Here is a 19,854-nt window from a genome sequence, read left to right on the forward strand (position 1 = left end):
GGTTGCTGTGCAGTTAATGTCTCGTTTTTTTTAAATCATGCTCTGAAAATCTCATCTTTTAACTCCAGATGTATACCATGCGGTACGTGATTATTTCGAAAAATGGGTGTTTTATATTTCCTGCCAAGAGGCTTTGAAGTGGGAGGTGTAGATCGTCATAAAATTCATCTTTAATAAAAGGCCCAGTTTGGATGTTCATCCCGACAAAGCAATGGCTTCAAAGCTTTTTGGGGGCACGCCAGTACAAGTGCATTCTAGCTTCACTGGGTTGATCTGTTGTTAAACAGTCACATTAGTTTACTGTCAAGTTTTATTGGAAGTATTTCTGCTGTAATTACATACAAGCTTTTCACTATAAGCACTATAAAAACTATACATGATTGATAGGAATTAGATGTCATACCATTTGGTGACTGTCTAACTCCTAGGGAAATGTACAGTATGAGTTTTATAGACACATTACCAGTAGGCACAACAAATGTGAATTATTTCAGTGATAACTAAGGATATTTTTAATAATGACATTCAGGTCCTGTTTATAGTGCAACATGGGTAAAATATGTCTTATGAGCATCAATGGTTTTATAAGACATTGATAATAAATATATTTTTTTATGTCTTGTATATGTATAGTGTTATTTCATTTACTCTACAACAAGACTTAAACCTCTCCGCTCCTCATAAGAGATAATCTTTATTTTATCTGCACAATGGAAGTACCTGCTTCTGTATGCATTGGGGACACAGCACTGTAATATAAATCTTGTAATTCCTGAATATGAGGTTCTCACCTTGCTGTATCATGGGAAAGGCTCTGGCTTTTCACAGAAAATAGTATCTGTTTTACCTATAGCGGCACACAAGATTCTAAGGCCTTTCATTTTAAAATAATGAAGTGATAGCAGTTAGACAGGAGGGATCTGCTTTTACTTTCCAATATCTTATGTATATTATAGATTACTGTTTCTCAACCAGGGCCCTGTGGAACCCTAGGGTTTCTCCAGCTATTTCTTAATACCCCACCTATGCTGGTCATCACTGTAAGGAAGACATCTTGCATTGACATTCAATGTTAGGGCGGCACAGTGGTGTAGTGGGTAGCACGCTCACCTAGCAGTAAAAAGGGTCGCTGGTTCAAATTCCAACCACAACACTACCTGCCTGGAGTTTGCATGTTCTCCCTGTGCCTGTGTGGGTTTCCTCCGGGTACTCCGGTTTCCTCCCACACTCCAAAAGACATGCTGGTAGGTTAATTGGCTTCTGTCCAAAATTGGCCCTAGTATATGAATGTGAATTGGGGACCTTGGATTGTGGGCTCCTTGAGGATAGGGTGCGATGTATGTATGGAGCACTGCATAAATTGACGGTGCTATATGGGTACCTTAAACAAATAGGGATAATTGTAGACACGCAACCACACTCACTCAGGATGGACTGGTGCTTTATTCAACCTTACTAACTATGTAACTATGTAACGTAAGGGGTCACCCCTACGTTGAACCAGCATTGTAAGAGGGCACTTTTCATTGGATCACAAATGTAAGAGGGCATTTCTCCACTGGCCTCTAGTGTAAGGAGACACTATAGCTTTTACAGTGTATGTTGCTTTTCTGGCATTTATTATTATTTATTTACTTTTATAATCATTGTTGAAAATAATTTTGTCATGTAGAGCGGTGGGGGGGGGGGGTCTCTGGGTGGTAAATTCTTCCTGTTAGCTACAATTTACTGACCACACTAATATACCAGAAATTGTATTATATGTTTTTGCAAGCTAACAGTTGTTTTTGGAGTTCCTCCAGGGAACAAAGGTTAAGAAAGGATGTTATAGATGCAGGGGAAAAAATTGTGATATTTACACCCATAATTTAAAAACTGATATCTGCCAAGAATCCAATATCAGTTTTCTTTCTTTAGGCAAAAAAACTGGCTTTGTTTTATTATTTACTAAGCATCAAAGAGTCTGTGTCTATTGAAGGAATTCTAATGGTTGTTTCATAAGTAGTGGACCTAGCTTCATTATGTTCCTCCTAATTGGTTGCTTAATGAACACATTATTAACAATGGGTATTTATTTGTGACATGTTCCTTTGTATATCACAATCCAGTCCATCTTTGAATCACTTAACATATAGCCATTGCATATACTGTAAGCAATGAAGATTTTTAACACTTTTTAACTATTACATTTATCTATTAACTTATTTCTTTCCTCCATCTCTATTTATTCTATTATATTCCTTTATTCCTCCTGAATTCTCCCACCTTATCCTGACTGGCCATACACATGGCAATTTTCTGGTAATTTCAGTCCTTCAACTAAGTTCGCAAGAATGATCCAAAAAATTAACATATTCTACTACCATCCCTTCCAAAGCAATACACATAGAAATATAGAAACTCTTGTTGGTAGGTTGCATTGATTAATTTGACCATTTTTGCAGTCAAAGACAGATGTAAAGTAGTTGCAATTACCGAAAATTGTAATGGGTATGATCATCATTAAAGCTTAATTTCAAGATTAACATGCTTCCCCTAAATACGATATATCTTACGATGGCCATTACAATAAATACCTGTGACATCATGATTTTCTCTCCTAAGCTTCTTGAAATGTCTGGGCACCAGGAGGATCTTCTTGTGTGCAACACACAGCATATACTACAACTACATGTTCCATGACTCTTTGGGATTAAGGTGTAGTTTCTGGGCAGTTTTGTGGGTGAACAAGGTAGTACTGTGTTTTGTGATGACCACCCACAGCCCATAACTGCATATAGGCTTCACTGTAACATAGGGGGAGAATCTCTGTAGTCCTCAGAGTAAAAAAAACAAAAACAAAAAAAAAAAAACAAGAACAATGTAATTGATGATACTATTGCAGTACATGTACAGAGAAAAGGAAATTATCAGCTGATGGGATCAACTGGGACACCTGTCAGCTTTTTGTTACTAAATCTATAAGATGGCTCTTGAATCCATGAAGTGCCCTGTAATGGGAATGTACCATCTGCCTAATGTATTAACACCTAACCAAACATGACAACATGACAAGTGGGAGTTTTAAGGTACATAAAACAGTTTCCACCACAAATTCACATAAATTCACATAAAACCTTGTTGCAGATTTTCCCCTCACTTCCTGTCTGGTGAAACAGTTCTAATTCCAATGGTTTTGCAAAAGCTCTTTCAGAGTGGGTACCACAGCGGTTAAATAAGACTCAAACTTTTCATTAATAGGTACTAATAATTAGACATTTTTAGGGGTAGACAACCTCGGCACTCCAGCTGTTTTAAAACTACAAAACCCATCATGCCTCTGCCTCTAGGAGTCATGGTTACATAGTTAGTAAGGTTGAGTGAGTGTGGGTGCATGTCTACAATTATCCCTATTTATTTAAGGTACCCATATAGTGCCGTCAATTTACGCAGCACTCCACACATACATCGTACACCCACATCGGTCCTTACCCTCAAGGAGCCCACAATCCAAGGTCCCCAACTCACATTCATATACCAGGGCCAATTTTGGACAGAAGCCAATTAACCTACTAGCGTGTCTTTGGAGTGTGGGAGGAAACCAGAGTACCTGGGGGAAACCCACGCAGGAACAGGGAGAACATGCAAACTCCAGGCAGGTAGTGTCGTGGTTGGGATTCGAACCAGCGACCCTTTTTACTGCTAGGCAAGAGTGCTACCCACTACACCACTGTGAGTCATACCTGTGATTGTTAGGGTCTTGCAATGTCTCATGGGACTTGGAGCTTCACCACAGCTGGAGGGCTGAGGTTGCCTACCCTGACACACTGAAATAGTTATCACCATGACAGTGAGGGGCATCTCTACAACTGAGCCTTGATAGCAGTACAAATCTGATAGGGGGGGTCTGATTATTTGGCACTCTATCCAAAATTCCAAAATGTTAACTAAATATACACTTTAATGATAAAAGTAGCACCAGAATTGAAGCAATTATAATACAGTATATATCAGTCACAAGTCAGTCTAATGTCCTAGATATCTGTAAGTATAAAAGGTGTGTTCTCCACAGCCTCCTATTGTTTTCACATTGAGAAAAGAAGAGAATGCTTTCAAAGGTATAATCTGCAACAAAAGCTTGTAAAAGATCATCTATGAAACATTATACTTCAGAGCTATTGTATGTAATGAAGAAAGAATATCAAGTAGGGATTTTGTTAACCCTAAATTGTAAGGGTGTCTTTTATTTTAATCTAACATCAACTGTATGAATACATTGGGTGGCAATAAGGAGATTTATTCTGGGGAAACCAATAAGGAAACAATAGTTTTCTGGCAGTAGTAAAGTGGAACTTTAAAGTGATTGAAAAGGGATTTTTTTTTAAATAACAAACATATCATACTTACCTCCACTGTGCAGCTTGTTCTGCACAGAGTGGCCCCGATCCTCCTCTTCTGGGGTCCCCCAGCAGCTCCTCCCCACATCTGATCTGAACCCCCTCGGAGAAGCGCTTGCCTGAGGGGGTCACCTTGCGGACGCGCTCCTGAGTCCAGAATTCAGCGTCTATAGAGGCCCAATGCAGGACTCGGCCCTGCTCCCTGGAGCTTGCGTCATTGGATTTGATTGACAGCAGCGGGAGCCAATGGTTGCGCTGCTATCCATCTATCCAATCAAGAGCGGAGAACCCCAGGCAGAGAGACAGCGTGTCCCCTCTGGGTCAAGTTAGAGGGTTCAGATAAGTGAAACGGGGGACTCGGGAGGCGGTCACTGACAGGTGTTTTTTCACCTTAATGCATAGGATGCATTAAGGTGAAAAAACAGAAACCTTTACAACCCCTTTAACCTAAAAAGAAATCAATTGAGATCAGGCAGGATTTTATTGCAGTAGAGACATACAAAGTCTCTTCTGCATTAAAGGAAAATCATGGCCAAAGCTCTTTTTGCCATACTTCTCCTGTGGGTCACAAGAATGCACTAAGTTCTGCACTCCTGTGACCCAGATTCAGCCGATAACAGGTTTAAGTCCACTGTCGGCTGACATCACAAGAGCCAATCCAGGTTCGGCTCTTGGCTCAGCCTCTCAATCATAATGGGAAATTGAGACTAAACTGAAATTAAATCAAAATAAGAAAAAACAGCAATATCGTGGGAAGCATCCTGATTTTTTACGTCACATCAATCCGGTCCATTGCAATCCCAACTCTTGTTTTTTTTTTGATTTTTGAAAAATGGAATAAAAAATTTGAACATTTGATCAGATTACCATTTGTATGGTCAGCTTTACAGTACACATACTGAACACATAAAGCTTTGCCCAGTCTAGGAGTTTGAGGTCACACATTTATCAGAACTGCCCATTGCTAGTATTGGCTAAAGCTACGTTCAGAAGACCAAATATCTGCGGCCATGGGTTTTGTAAACACTGCTTGTGCACACAATGAGGTTGATTTACACAAAGTGGTATCCTGCAAGTGCAGTTGCTCTAGATCTGAGGTGAATCTCTGAAATGAGGGAAAGCTCTGCTGATTTCTATCATCCAATCATGTACAAGCAAAAAATGCTGTTTTTTTATTTCCCTTGCATGTGATTGAGTATTCTTTGCAAAGTGAAGCTTTACCTCATTTACTAAGCTCTGGAGCAAGTGTACTTGCAGTGCACAGTATATAGTTGCCTATAGTATATCAACCTTTTTGTGTAACTAGCAGCAGCTGTCAGATTTGTAATTTACAAAACAATCGCAGGCACCAGGGCTGCTGATCAGGCAGTAAAGCCAGCCCTCCTGTACTGGGCCCAGGCCCCATCAGTTCAAAAGGGGGGGCCCAGGCACCTGTTGAGCAGGAGGGCTGGTTGCACTGTCATATTACAGACACCAATCCTCTTCTGCCTTCCCCTGCAATGCTGACAGCTTCTCCCTCTGGCTGCACTGCAGGGGATTGGTTCAAGCACATGCACCCCTTGCATCTGTTGTCTGGGCCCCCTGTGTGCCCTTTTCCCCTGCAGTGCTTCCAGCCTCCCTCCTCTCCTGCTGGCAGCTGCTGTGGGCATACATGGATGTTTCAGTATGGATGAAGAGCAGGGGAATGGGCCAGTAAAGATATAATTTATTGGCCCCTTCCATTTTGAAATGAACACAGTGAGTGATGGGTACCCATCACTCCTGTGTGCATTCATCACTGAAGCTTAATGAACTGTGTTTACTATGCTTCAGCTTGTGAATGAGCAAGAAGCTTCCAAGCGCTTCCAATTCATTCATCTTTGCAACTGAGGCTGCAAAGAAAGCTACTGCTGATAAACCTATGTCCTCAGTCCTTTCTGGCTAGGGGGGCTGTCAGGTAGGCTGTATTGAGCCCCGTGATTTCTAACAGCAGCCCTGGCAGGCACCACTGCTCTTCACATGTATCTGCTCATCTGCTCATTTTTGTGGAGTTTTGGCTGGTAGTCAGCCAGTCTGTATGCAGCCATAGCACAGAGTTTGTCTGCATATAGAGGAACGATTACCCGCCTCTAACCGTGTTGACAGTGTTGATGGGGTAATCCTGCAATTTTCTCTCCTGCAAAATCTCATTGTCTAGGCCTGCTTTACTCCAACTGATTCAGCCTTTTAATGAATCAGCCGAGCTTCAGATCAAGGAGTGGACAGTATAAATGAATGATATTAGCAATAAGTTTCTTGTATAAATGGATCAACCCTCCTAACTGTCTAATATCCAAAGTTTCTCTGCTGCTTTTAAAAATTATAAGTATCATATAATAATTGCAAATGGTAAAACTACCTAATTTTAGCGGGCTATGAATGAGCAGCTTTCATCTACCAATACACTGGCAGGTCTCAGTATTAATGAGGAGAGATCAGATAATTGCCCATCTTCAAAAGATCTGACATCACACAATTTATTATTCCATTAGAATTTTTTAACATTAAAACATGTGTTCAGTTAATAGACTGATTTATTTTTTGGCCGATTGCTGCTTTTCATATTGAATTTTTTTATCATATTACATAAATTTCACAGCAGAAATATCCAATAGAAGCTGATTTTTGTCCATCTGAAATGGTCCTTTTTGTTGGACCAACATCTATAGATAATTCCAACAAGTCAGAATATATGCAGAGTAGAGGTCTATGAGTATTTTATAGGAAAACTGCAGGTTTGTTTTAAAATAAATATTCTAACAAGCCTAGCACACTTATTAAATCAGCAAAATACATTCTAAAGCTTTTATTCCCCATCAGTTGGGATTGTGCTTATTTAAGTGTGTACTCATACCAGCACTTTGAACTAGTCCTGGCTGCAATTTAGCCCCTTGGGCCTGTTCGTTTGTGTAGTGTGAGTGCTCTGAACAGTGCCCAGGATCAGCACTGTGCCCAGGATCAGCACACACTGAGCCTAGGACCACTTTGAAACGTTTTTCCCGGTGGTTGTTCCACTTATGGTCCTGATCAGTTTGCTGCAGTGTGAGTGCAAACCATGCCAAAGCTTAGAGCTCTCCATAAATGACTATGTACAGAAGCAGGGATCACTGATCTGGTTAGCAGGGGAGATAATATAAGTGTTCCTGGGACTACTTGTTTAAAGTCTAGTGTGAGTGCAGACCATCAGGGGAGTAGGGAGGGGGGACAAGTAAACTCAGACATGGTTTACTTAAACCAGTCCCGTGTGAGCGTGCCCTTAATCTGTTGCTAAATTCAACCAAAATACTGGGTGCTTACTCACTAACTGACCATGCAGGCTTTTGTGGAGGAACAAGTACACCAATACTTTTCTGTGCGCTACAAGTCCCAGGATTCAATGCAGCTGAGGAAAGTTGCCCCTGCCACTCCCCTTCTATTTCTCCCGCCCACGTGTTAGCCAGTTGGCGGACATGCTAAAAAGATTTATCAGCATTCACAAACTTACCATTCTACCTTAGCAGTGAAATATAAGCCAGTCTCTGTGCATTACACACCTGAGTGAGACCAATAAGCAAGCAAGATTTTGGTAATGTTCAAGTTTCAACCCCCCTGGTCTTTCTGCCCACCATTTAGCCAAATGGTTGAAACTTAACATTGGCAAAATCTTGTTTACTTACTTATTACAGTCATCTGCATCGAAGTGTGTATTTCAGGGGACAAGTGTATGCTTCTTCCATTCATCAACAGGTAATAAAACTATGTTACAGGGGGACTCAGAAAAAACAAAAACTGTTGTGTTAATTATATTGGCAGACTGCATCATATATGTCACATTAGATTTTGCTCATAGTTACAAAGTAAAAAAAAAACAAATATTAGCACCATCACAATTTTATAATAAAAACTGTAATATATAAGTTTTTTAGTTTTCACAATAAGTGGTGCCTGTTGATTTTTTTTGGGGGGGGCGGAAAACAACCACCCCCCCGGGAGGCCGGTGGTGTGACACTACCAACCCCCACCCCCGAAGTGGCTCTAGCAAACCCCCCCTGCTGTCTGTGAGTCTGTCTTTACCCCATCTAGGTGGCGGGGTGCAGGAAGCTGCTCCAGTGTCCCCCCAGCATGGCGGGCAGGCCCGATCTAGGTGGCGAGGTGCGGGCAGCGGCTCTGGTGTCTCCTCCAGTATGGTGGGTGGCATGGTGCGAGCAGCGGCTCTAGTGTCCCCTCCAGCATGGCTGGTGATGAGGTGCGAGCAGCGGATTGTCACCATGCCGCCTGCCAGCAAATGTAGATTGTCACCTGCTACGTCGCCTGCCACCAGATGCGGATTGTCGCCTACCACCAGATGTGGATGATCACTTGCCACATCACCTGCCACTGTTTGCAGATTGTCACTTGCCATGCCAACCAGTGCCACCAAATGTGCATTGTCGCTGCATTGCTGGCAGGCTGGCAGCACTGGTCCATTTAGCACAGAGGCAGGTGCAGTTGTCGGTTCTGAGAGAGGGCAGTAGTGCAGTGATGCGGAATGGGCAGTGAGAGATGATGTCATCTCGCTGCTCCCTGCCTCACGTCCAACTTTGAAGAGGCCCGGCTGTGAGGGCGGAAGAGCGATGATGCAGGGCGGGCGGAGAAAGATGATATCATCTCTGCTCGTCAGCCCGCTCGCTTCTCTGATCCGCCTGTCCGGCTCTGTCATGCAGCCCGCCCGCTCACCGCACCTGTGGCCCAGCTGCAGAGAGGCCATGGCCTGCTGGTTAGGCAGGGACCCCTATGGTAAGAGACTCGGGGCTATGGGCCCCAGATTCGGGGCTATAGCCCCAATAGCCTCCCCCTAGCGACGCCACTGCCTGGGGACAACCTTTTTACCAGACAGGAAGTGAGGTTATTTCTCCAACAGAGCTTCTGATAGCAGCAAACCTGTCAGGAGTTTTTCCAATTATTTCCCACTCTATCCAAAGCTTTAAAAAGTTTTGGCTATAGATATACTATAAAAAATATTCTACCCTTAGTTTACTGAATGCAGTGAAGCTCTGCTGACTTCAATCATCCAATCAAAGCAAAAATACTGTTTTTTTTTCTTGCACATGACTGGGTAATCTTTGCAATGTGGATTTTTACCAGATTCACTAAGCTATGAGAAAATTACCTTGCAAAGTAAAAATTCCTTTGCAAAGTGAACAGCCTCTTTGTAGTTTATCAACCCTTTAAGTCCAAAGAGATAGAAATTGTTTAAATACCAGACAGGTACATCCTCCAATGACTCATTGTCTAGGTTGCTTTACTATCTGTGTTGCCCTTAGCAACCCTACCTGATGAAAACCAGTATTTTATGTGAGTGACCCAATATATACAGAATGGAACTTGGAAGTTATCTAAGTACAATTGTGCAGTACTTTTGATAGGACTAATAGAGAAAAGACAGAAATCAGATATGCAAGAGCAATCTGACTACTCCTATTCAAGTCTTTGCACCTGAGGGCTTTGCTTAGAAAAGTATTTGTGTTTATGCTTTACATTACAGGGTGTTGGAGAGAGTAGGAAATGGGTATAGGCAAAGCCTTTTGGTCATAGCTTTAAAAGGAACACTAGCAGTCAGAATACAATACATTTTCAAGGAACACAAACAATCAAAACAGGTTTTCAGACTTGTAAAACTGCTTATTCTAGTGTGCTGTAGAGCATCTGCCAGACCCATTGGCATTAAGGAGTTGTCCGATCTCATAACTTGTTCTTTGGTGACTTTAATGGAGATAAAATGAGAATGGACATGGAAACAGCAGTTAAATGCTTATGTGCAACACAGAAGAATGAAAGTAATACCATCAACAGTGCAAATGTATGTCACATATAATATAACTATACATAATTAATATAATCTCAATCTTCATTTTATATGAAGCAGGACTTGTTTTTTAACTTAGAGCATGACTACAAGGGTTACAAGGGCTGCAGTAGCTCCTGGGTCCATTCAATTAAAGTGGTTGTAAACGCTTACATACAAGGTGTGTCTAAAAAGTTCAGTAAGTGGTCCGAAATATCAACAGCAACATGGGCCAGGTGCGCATGCATGCCCATGGTTATCCAGAGACATGTCGAGAAGCACCACCTAGCGTGGAGTACACGTGACTGTCAGGGTAAACCCACTGCGGGCAGTCGAACATAGTCAGTGTGAGAGGTAGGGTCATAGTGCAATGGAGCAATGAATGAACATCAAGTTCTGCTAAAATTAGGGAAAATGACAACGGAGATGCATGAAATGTTGGCACAAGTGTACGGGACGGAAGCAGTAAGCAGAAGATGTGTTTACGACTGGTTCAAGTACTTTTGCGATGGGAAAGATAGACTGAGGATGAGCCATGTTCAGGTCAGCCATCGACAAGCAGAACCCTAGACATGATCAAGTGAGTGTGACAAATGCTGGCACGAGATCTGCAACTGACGCTTCAATTGATGGTGGAGGAATTGGGCATTAGCAAGAACACGGTGCACCCCATCATCTGCGAAGCTTTGGGTAGGCAGAAGATCTGTTCCCAGTTTGTGCCGCACAAGCTGACAGGCGGACAGAAAGCTAAATTATTGGAAACCTCTGGAAATTCCATTACCATGTGTGACCAGGATCCATCCTTTCTGTGAACCATCGTCACTGGGAATGAGACCTGGTGCTACCAGTTCGATCTGGAATCCAATCGGCAATCGATGGAATGGCGTTCACCGTCTTCCATGCGACAATCCAAGAATGTGTGACAGTGGTTCTGCGATTGATTCCTAAAGAGGCTTTTGCTGACTGGAAGCTTTATGAACGTTGCCAAAAGTGTGTTGTAAAGGATGGCGATTTTTGAAGGCCAATAAAGGTAATTTGTTTGTATCTTCTGTTTTGTTTTGTCAGGTACCATTCAGCAAACCTTTTTAGACACACCTCATATACCCAGTGAAGTGACTGGCTCCAGGTTATAGACAGAAATGAAACAAATCCTCCTGCATAAGTTGTACCTTTTTATCTGCAGTCTTCTTTTCTCTACATCCGTTCAAAATTCAGAATTTACAGCTTGTCAGAGAGTTCTGGAAAAAGTGGGCGGAAAGCTGAATCTGCAGAGCTCAGTGAGGGGAGTTCTGAGAGCTTTCACACACCTTCCTTAATAAGGAAAAAATACCCTACCTTGCTTAATGTTTGAATCTTACATATGGTCCTGTGTTTGGTTGAAGCATGAAGGAGACCCTTTTCCAAGTCCTTATGTTTATTCTTTGTACCTGTAGCTAAACTTCTGTATTGGTATGGCAGAGCAGGCTCCTGTGTACAATGCAGTAATATACTGTAGTTCTGTGTCACTATTCTAGAATTCTGTATTTGGTGAATTATTTTCCTTGAGGTGATGGCACAGTGGCGATTGTTATTTCAAGAAGCAAATCTCTACATTTCATCCCATTCGAATATATTTTGCTTATAAATGGACTTTTTTGTTCACATTCACCATTTTGGATGGACAGTTATAAGAGCTCCTCTCATATATAGAGTTTTGATTTATGTCAGTTAGAGTTTTGAGTAGCTGCTTTTCCTTCACATTATCTTTTGTTTTGTTTTATTGATACAAATTTCACATTAATTGGGTTCATAGGTATCGCAATTTAATTACATTATTGAGTATAGAGAGTGGCTAATATTTATTGTCTTTTAGTGTGCATGTTCAGGTATCAATATTTATGCATTTTGTGTAAAATAAAATACTCATGTATTTTATTATACTTTTTTCATTTTGCTAGTTTTGTAGCATGCAGATTTTTGGTTTTTGTTTTCCGTAGTCTTTGAATTCATAATACCCTGATTAATACATCATGGCTTAATTTGGTATACTATTCTCAGTAGACCAGGGTGGATTATAGGAGTACACAGAGAGTAATTAGATGAGATATCAGGTTCAATGTAAGGGCAAGGGCTTAATAGTTCTATTCAGGTAAAGAACTAAGAAGCTGGAAGAAATATTTACATAAGGGAGAGGCACACTTGCAATGCTAGCCATGGGTAAAGCGAGCCATTGACACTGACAGTTCTGATCATAAACTATAAAATCTTGTTTATATATCATTTCTCATTGTTCAGGGTCTGAATATTCTCCTGCTACCTTGTGTTGATGCATCATTCTATTCCTTCTGACAAGACTATGCAAAGCTTTTCTCCAAGGCACTGTGATACTACAAATTGCATCTATTGCCTACAATTAAGATTGTCCATCTTTGCAGCTATTGTTGGGTGCTGCGGAATTAAAGCCTGGCACACACAGGGCAAATATCGTCTGGTATCGGTAGGTTCAAGAGAAACCAGCCAACATTTGCCCTACGTGTACATCAGCCTGTCCAACAGAAGCTAGCTGAAAGGGCATGCTGGAAAACCGGCTTCTGATCAACATCTAATCAGCGTCCCCCCTGTCAGAACACAATAGCTCAGAGGGTAGATCGCTGTACCAACATCACATAGTTAGTTCAGCCAGCTCCTCTTAAGCTCCTCTGGTTTTTTTCGTTCAGCACACTGGGTTGAGCGAGAAAAAAAAAACTCACAGTGTGTACCAGGCTTAAGCAAATAGTGGTATGAAACCCCATGTGTTAAGAATGCTTATCAGACCTATAGTCTTTGAAGGACGGGTTTTATTTTAAGTACCTTTTAAGTACTTTTTAAGTACTTTTAAGTACTTTGAAGTTGTCCTTTAAGTAAACCGCTACCGCCCCAAGTGCAGCATATCTGGTAATTGACTTCTCTGCAATCTTCACTGTATAATCTTGCTCAGCACTGCACAGCCATGGCAAACAAACCATCCAGGCAAGGTCCTCCTCATACTACTGCACATGTGTATTGTTGCTCGGGTCATTTCTTTGAATGAGCTGTATTCCAGTGGATGGCGAGAGGCTGCCATGAGTAAGTTTTTGATTTGCATTTTCTCCCAGTGTCTCCTGATTGATTGTCTCACTTTCCTCTTTCTGGCATTTTATCTCTTTCTATCTATTCGATTTATTCCTCTTAGCGATAAGAAACTGGAGAAAAGTAAAACTTGGATTAGTAGTCAAGGGTTATTTTCAGTGTCAGTAATCTTCAGTTTACTACACCAAAGTTTGCAGTCCTAAGGCAGAGGAAGTATCAAAAGTATCAATCAACTAAAGAATAGTCTTTGCATTTGTAGTTGAGTTTGCCAAATTATAATTTTCTTGTAGGTTAAACCGACAATCTTACCATATCATACTATGACCGCAGCATGGTGAGCAGAGTGCTTAGCATTGCTTCCCTCCGACCAGGGGAGTTGCTAGGTCTGCAAAAGATCTGGGGCTAGAGCCCATAGCAGCGGTCACCAACCTTTTTTGCATGCCCGCGGGGTGGGGGGGTGGACCAGTGTTAAGCAATTTTTCATGGGCGATGGCTGGTGTTGGCGCATCAATCATCATGGCATAATGGTTGATATGGTGTCAGGGTGATTGAAGTGAATTATTTCTATTGTTACATTCTAATATATAATGAAGTGGTTCAACTCACCATACTGCAGAATCAGTGGGAGCCCTGGGCGTGTCACTTGCCACATCTCCTGCCACCAGATGCAGCATGTCACTTGCCACTGTCGCCTGTCACCAGATGCAGCGTGTTACTTGCCACCGTCACCTGCCACTAGATGTGGATTGTCACTTGCCAATTCGCCTGCCACCAGAGGTGGATTGTCACTTGCCACTTTCACCTGGCAGCAGATGTGGATTGTCACTTGCCACGTCTCCTGCCACCATTTGCAGATTGTCACTTGCCACATCTCTTGCCACCATTTGCAGATTGTCACTTGTCACGTCACCGGCCACCAGATGTGGGTTGTCATTTGCCGGCTGATGTGGATTGTCACTTGCCATGCCAACCAGTGCCACCAAATGTGCATTGACGCTGCATTGGTGGCAGGCTGACAGCACTGGTCCATTTAGTGAGAGCAGGAGAGCAGTGATGCCAGGTGGGCAGTGAGAGATGATGTCATCTTGCTGCTCCCCCCCGCACCTCTGACATTGAAGCAAGGGGGTCTGGCTGCAAAGTGGATCTCCACAATGATCGTGCTGTGAGGGAGGAAGAGCGCCGATTTGTGGCGGACAGTGAGAGATTATGTCATCTCTCTGCTGTTCGCTACACCTCGCTCCCAAATTGAAGAGGCCCGGCTGTGAAGAGCTTGCTTCTTTCCTCTTATCCGCCTCTCTTATGCAGCCAGCCCACCTGCCGCTGCAGCCGCAACCCGTTGGTTAGGCAGGGACCCTGCGGCAAGAGACTCGGGGCTATGGGCCCCAGATTCGGGGCTATAGCCCCAATAGCCACCCCCTAGCAACGCCCCTGCCTCCGACCATATTTATTCCAAGATTTATTACAAAATCAAAGCGTTGACGTTCAAATTTACTTTTCATGTTTATGTGGGTGTCTTCCTGTTTGTGTTTACAATGCCAGCTCCTAGAAAGAAGGTACGGATGATAATGGGATATGTTACCTGTAAAGCATTGAAGAACACCAATAGTAAATAAAGAAAGAAAATCCTAACTATTATAGCAAATATGTTCTTCAGTCAGTCTGTGCTGTAATAGCTACATTACTGCCTAAATCTGGCCATATATTAGAGTAAAAATGCCTGGAACTCTGCTTTAAATTGTACCTAAACCCAAATACAAAAATCATTTGTCTTGCAACCTAATTATTTTTATTTTTAAAGACCCTTTCTTTTATTTTCACCTGGTAATCCTGCCAGTAATATACTTCTTGTTCTAGGATGACAATGATCACTCACTGCACTGCATAGCTCCCAACTGTCCCTGATTTTGAGGGACTGTTCCTGATTTGAAACAAATTCCCTCTATCCCTCTTTCCTCCTTATTTGTCCCTCATTTTGGTCTGATCTATTGTATATAAAATGTACTACCGTATACACTCAAGTATAAGTCGAGATTTTCAGTCTTTTTTTTAGGCTGAAAGTGCCCCCCTCGACTTATACTGGAGTCACCGCCGTCTGCCTACATGATCAGCATGTCATGCAGACAGACGGCGGCCAGCGTGTGATAATACCATTCGGCGGCCATTCCACTGTTCAAAAGCTGCGCCTCCTCTTCGTCTGTGACAGGCAGAACACTCCATTTCCCAGCAGTCAGCCTATCACGGACATTCTCTCATCCTCGTCCGTGGTATGAGGATGAGCGGATGTCCGTGATAGGCTGACCGCTGACTGCTGGGAAATGGAGTGTTCTGCCTATCACAGACGAGGAGGAGGCGCAGCTTTTGAACAGTGGAATGGCCGTCTGAATGGTATTATCACACGCTGATCGGTGGATGCAGAGCGGCACACGGAGGATGCAGATTGCCACACAGAGGCATGCGCAGGACACAGGTAGGCTGCACAGGACACAGGGAAACATGCACAGGACACATGCACAGGACACAGGGATACATGCACAGGATACAGGGACACATGCACAGGACACAGGTAGGCTGCACAGGACACAGGTAGGCTGCACAGGACACATGCACAGCACACAGGTAGGCTGCACAGGACACATAGAGGTATGCACAGGACACAGGGAGGTATACACAGGACACAGTAAGGTAGGCAGATCTGCACAGGTAGGCATGCACAGGACACAGGGAGGTATGCACAGGACACAGGGAGACATGCAGCTGCAGATGGGCATTGTTGACCCTCTTTTTCCACTTACAGTAGCTGCTTCATTTCTCACCCTGGGCTTATACTCGGGTCAATAAATTTTTCCCAGTTTTTGTGGTAAATTAGAGACCTCGGCTTATATTCGGCACCACCTATACTTGAGTATATACGGTACTTATCTATCAAAAAGTGTTTTAAAGTGCTAAACCTTTCATCCAATTTCTAAATTGCTGCATTTGTAAATGTCAAAAAATCCAGTATAAAAGGAATAGTACGGGTAAAAATGCACTTTTTTAAGTATAATTCTACTTTAAGTGTGAGGTGTTAGGGGGTATGTCCTATGCCTACATTATTTTGCTACTTGTCCCTCATTCCAAGAAAGTTGGAAGGTATGCTGTTCTGTATCTATCATTGCCGTCACCCTAGGCTGCTGGCCTTTTTTGGACTACAAAATCCTACCGCTTCTAAACACATTACATATAGAAAAGTTTCTTTGTAGCTCACAGTAGATAGCTGAGAAACTGATAACATTGTCTGAGTTTTCAGTTCAGTCCACAAGAAGTTATAAGGACAGGGGTTTCTGCTCATTGAACTTTCATTTAGGATGGAAGAACGACTCTGGAATTTGATTTGTATGGGCTCAGTCGCCCATGTGCAAGAGGCCTAACAGGGATGATGGATTGGTGAGAATAAACCTCTGTAGTCTGTACAGTGACCACAATGTGACTGTATACAGGGTTTTCTCTCTAGTGAAAAAATAAGATGTGAGAACTCTCATCTCATCTGGAAGGCTGACTTCCCCAAGTAGATATTGGGGAGACAATCCTTTAAATCCTGTCCCAGAGATGCAATGGGAAGTGAGTGGAAATCTTTCCATAATTGAGAAGAAATCTTACTTTAGATGGTTGTCACTGGAACAGATGGTTTTATTGCAGAGATGGGCTGAGGGCAGGGCAGGGCTGAGGGGTAGACAAAGGAGATGGTCACCTTGGGCATTTTGGCAGAAGGAGGGTATATACAGGGCATGACCTGTAACTTAAGCCTAGTACACACTAGTAGTTGACTGACAGCTCAGGAGGAGCCGCTGTACTAACTATTCAATGTTAGTACAGCGATCACACTGCTGTTCTATTGTGTTCTGACAGGAGGACTACTCCCTGCCAGAACACTACGGCCAGCACTCTCAGTCATTGGTTAAGAGTGCAGATTGGGAGCCAATCAGCAAACCTTTTTTGGGCATTCCCCTTTGACAAAAACTGGCCAAACGAAAATTCCACTGACGATCTGCGCATGCGCTGTGTTGACATCACGCCAGCTAGTCAACATATCAGGTGGAGTGTCGTTTGGTACTTCGCATGTGCAGATCCATCGGGACATTTTTCAATGGAGGGCATTTCTCGATAGAACACTGGCTTCTGTTGCAGTGACTGCAGTACACACAGGCCGAATGTCAGTCAGTTTCTATTGAACCAACTAATGCCACGCATCATTCGCCCTGTGTGTACTAGGCTTTAAGCTGCTGAAGTAGTGTACAGTTCATGGGTGGGTGGGAGGTGTGTACTTTGGCCTTTTCACTTTGGGTACTAAAGGACCTTGTCCCATTATTGCTTCATTGAATAATTCTCATTCATCTTTTGTTATGGTGACAAATTGTGGATTTTGTATCACTTTCCGCCCAGATGACATCAGGACAAATAGAGAGGATGAAGCTCTCCAGCAGGAATGCAGACAGAAATAAAAAACTGTCAGGGGTTGTTTCTGTTCTTTAGTATATCCAAGCTAGAAAAATACATATTAATGTAACATAGTATTCATTTTACATTTATTATTATTGTTAAAATTGTATGTGTAAAACAGTTATGCCCCGTACACATGGTCGGATTTTCCGATGGAAAATGTGTGATAGGACCTTGTTGTCGGAAATTCTGACCGTGTGTAGGCTCCATCACACATTTTCCATAGGAATTTCCGACACACAAAGTTTGAGAGCAGGCTATAAAATTTTCCGACAACAAAATCCGTTGTCGGAAATTCCGATCGTGTGTACACAAATCCGACGCACAAAGTGCCACGCATGCTCAGAATAAATTAAGAGATGAAAGCTATTGGCTACTGCCCTGTTTATAGTCCCGACGTACGTGTTTTATGTCACTGCGTTCAGAACGATCGGATTTTCTGACAACTTTGTGTGACCGTGTGTAGGCAAGACAAGTTTGAGCCAACATCCAGGGATTTTGTTGTCGGAATGTCCGATCAATGTCCGACCGTGTGTACGGGGCATTAGACGTTGCACTAGCTGTGTTGCAGATGTCCTCAAATCATTTTGCCACTTTAACATTGTATAAGAATTACACATACTACAAATTACAAACATCTCTGTGGAACCGTACCAAATATATTTTGCATGAATAGCAGATGATACCACTTCATACATCCCATGTTAATTAGCCAGTACTGCAGAGATTACTCATATACTAAAGAGAGCAGGTAGGACAAGGGCAAGGCTGCAGCCCTACCCACATTTCTCTTTGTCACTTGACAGGATCGGGTCAGAGAATTATTTGGCAAGATGCAGTACAACTAAAGAACCCGCCAGTTTCACTCTGTGTCTCTACATATTTTAATGAGGTGTGGTACCTTAGTCACCTTATCTTTTACACTACTATGATTTATGATCTAAGTAAATGTCCTAACTATCTGGAAAGATCGAGTAGTTAAAAAAAAATTTAATACTGAGGGTTACACTTTCCATGGCATAGTTTTATAGCATACCTTGATTATGTTGGATTTAATCCAGAGTTATGCACATGGAAAATCTTACGTACTTAAACTTATCTGTATCTGTATTGAACTTGTCTGTATTGAATTTTAGCTAAATACGATTCACTGCATTGTAACTAGAAGAGGCACACGTACAGCTGTCCAGGGTAGAGAGTGGACAGAGGCATTTTTACTATGATTACCATTGGCCTAGAAATTTAATATTGCAAAAGATATTAGAATTATGAAAATGTAAGGCTGATGACACACAGGTGACTCTGCCACTAGCATTCCTGTTACAGATAGTCCCCTGGTTACAAACAAGATAGGGTCTGTAGGTTTGTTCTTAAGTTAAATTTGTATCGGAACAGGTACATTTTTTAAGTGTAACTCCAGCTAAAAAAAATAATTTTTACATTTTTTTTTGATCACATAGGAAAGGGTTAAGGTGTTACTAAACCCAGTAATATGAAAGTAGTTCACCCCCCCCCCCCCCACAGCGCCCACAGCTTATAAATCTTCTTTTTACATTAAAATACTTCCACTATATACCTTTTTGGATGATCTGTATACCACGGTCACATGATAAACTGCACAGTTTCTCCAGTGCTGGGAGTTCAGGTAGGAGGAGATTTTCACTACAGCCTGTGTACGCGCCCACAAGTGTGATGCCAATATCATGTGACCTGGCTATCTCTGAGAACAAGTAACTGTTCTCTCCAGCACAAAAGACAAAACTGAGCATGTGCAGGTTGGCTACCCTGCCTGCGTTAGCTGGCCTTCCCCAGTGCAGGATGGAAGGATGTGTGTATACAGGATAAAACAGCCTTTTTACACAATGCAGAGGATTAACCCCTTAAGTTGCCCAATGAGTATAACAAGCATGCTATGCTGCATATACACACTGATTTTACTGTTGTGGGTTTAGTAACACTTTAATGCCCCTGTAACGTTTGTTTGGTTGTCTGTACCCCTGTTCAGAAGATTTCACCTCACTTTTCGTCCCTGTGATTTGAATTTTGAAAATTTTGGGTTGTTGTGGAAACAAGGATTGGTGATAAAGCTTCAGT

At 42.3% G+C, this 19,854-nt stretch overlaps 1 protein-coding gene across 50 annotated transcripts in view; it reads left to right on the forward strand.

Annotated features, from left to right (window-relative positions):
* Positions 1-19,854, forward strand: part of SCEL (sciellin) — a 120,089-nt gene that overhangs the window by 14,556 nt on the left and 85,679 nt on the right. Inside the window, exon 2 of one of the 50 annotated variants that reach the window (XM_073614296.1) lies at positions 18,567-18,652. The exons of the other annotated variants lie outside the window; for them this stretch is intronic. The gene's annotated coding sequence lies outside the window, so the exon portion shown is untranslated. The remainder of the gene's footprint in view (positions 1-18,566; positions 18,653-19,854) is intronic. 50 annotated transcript variants of the gene reach the window in all.

The sequence above is a fragment of the Aquarana catesbeiana genome, linkage group LG02 (assembly GCF_042186555.1).
Source record: "Aquarana catesbeiana isolate 2022-GZ linkage group LG02, ASM4218655v1, whole genome shotgun sequence".
In the NCBI taxonomy this organism is placed as follows: Eukaryota; Metazoa; Chordata; class Amphibia; order Anura; family Ranidae; genus Aquarana; species Aquarana catesbeiana.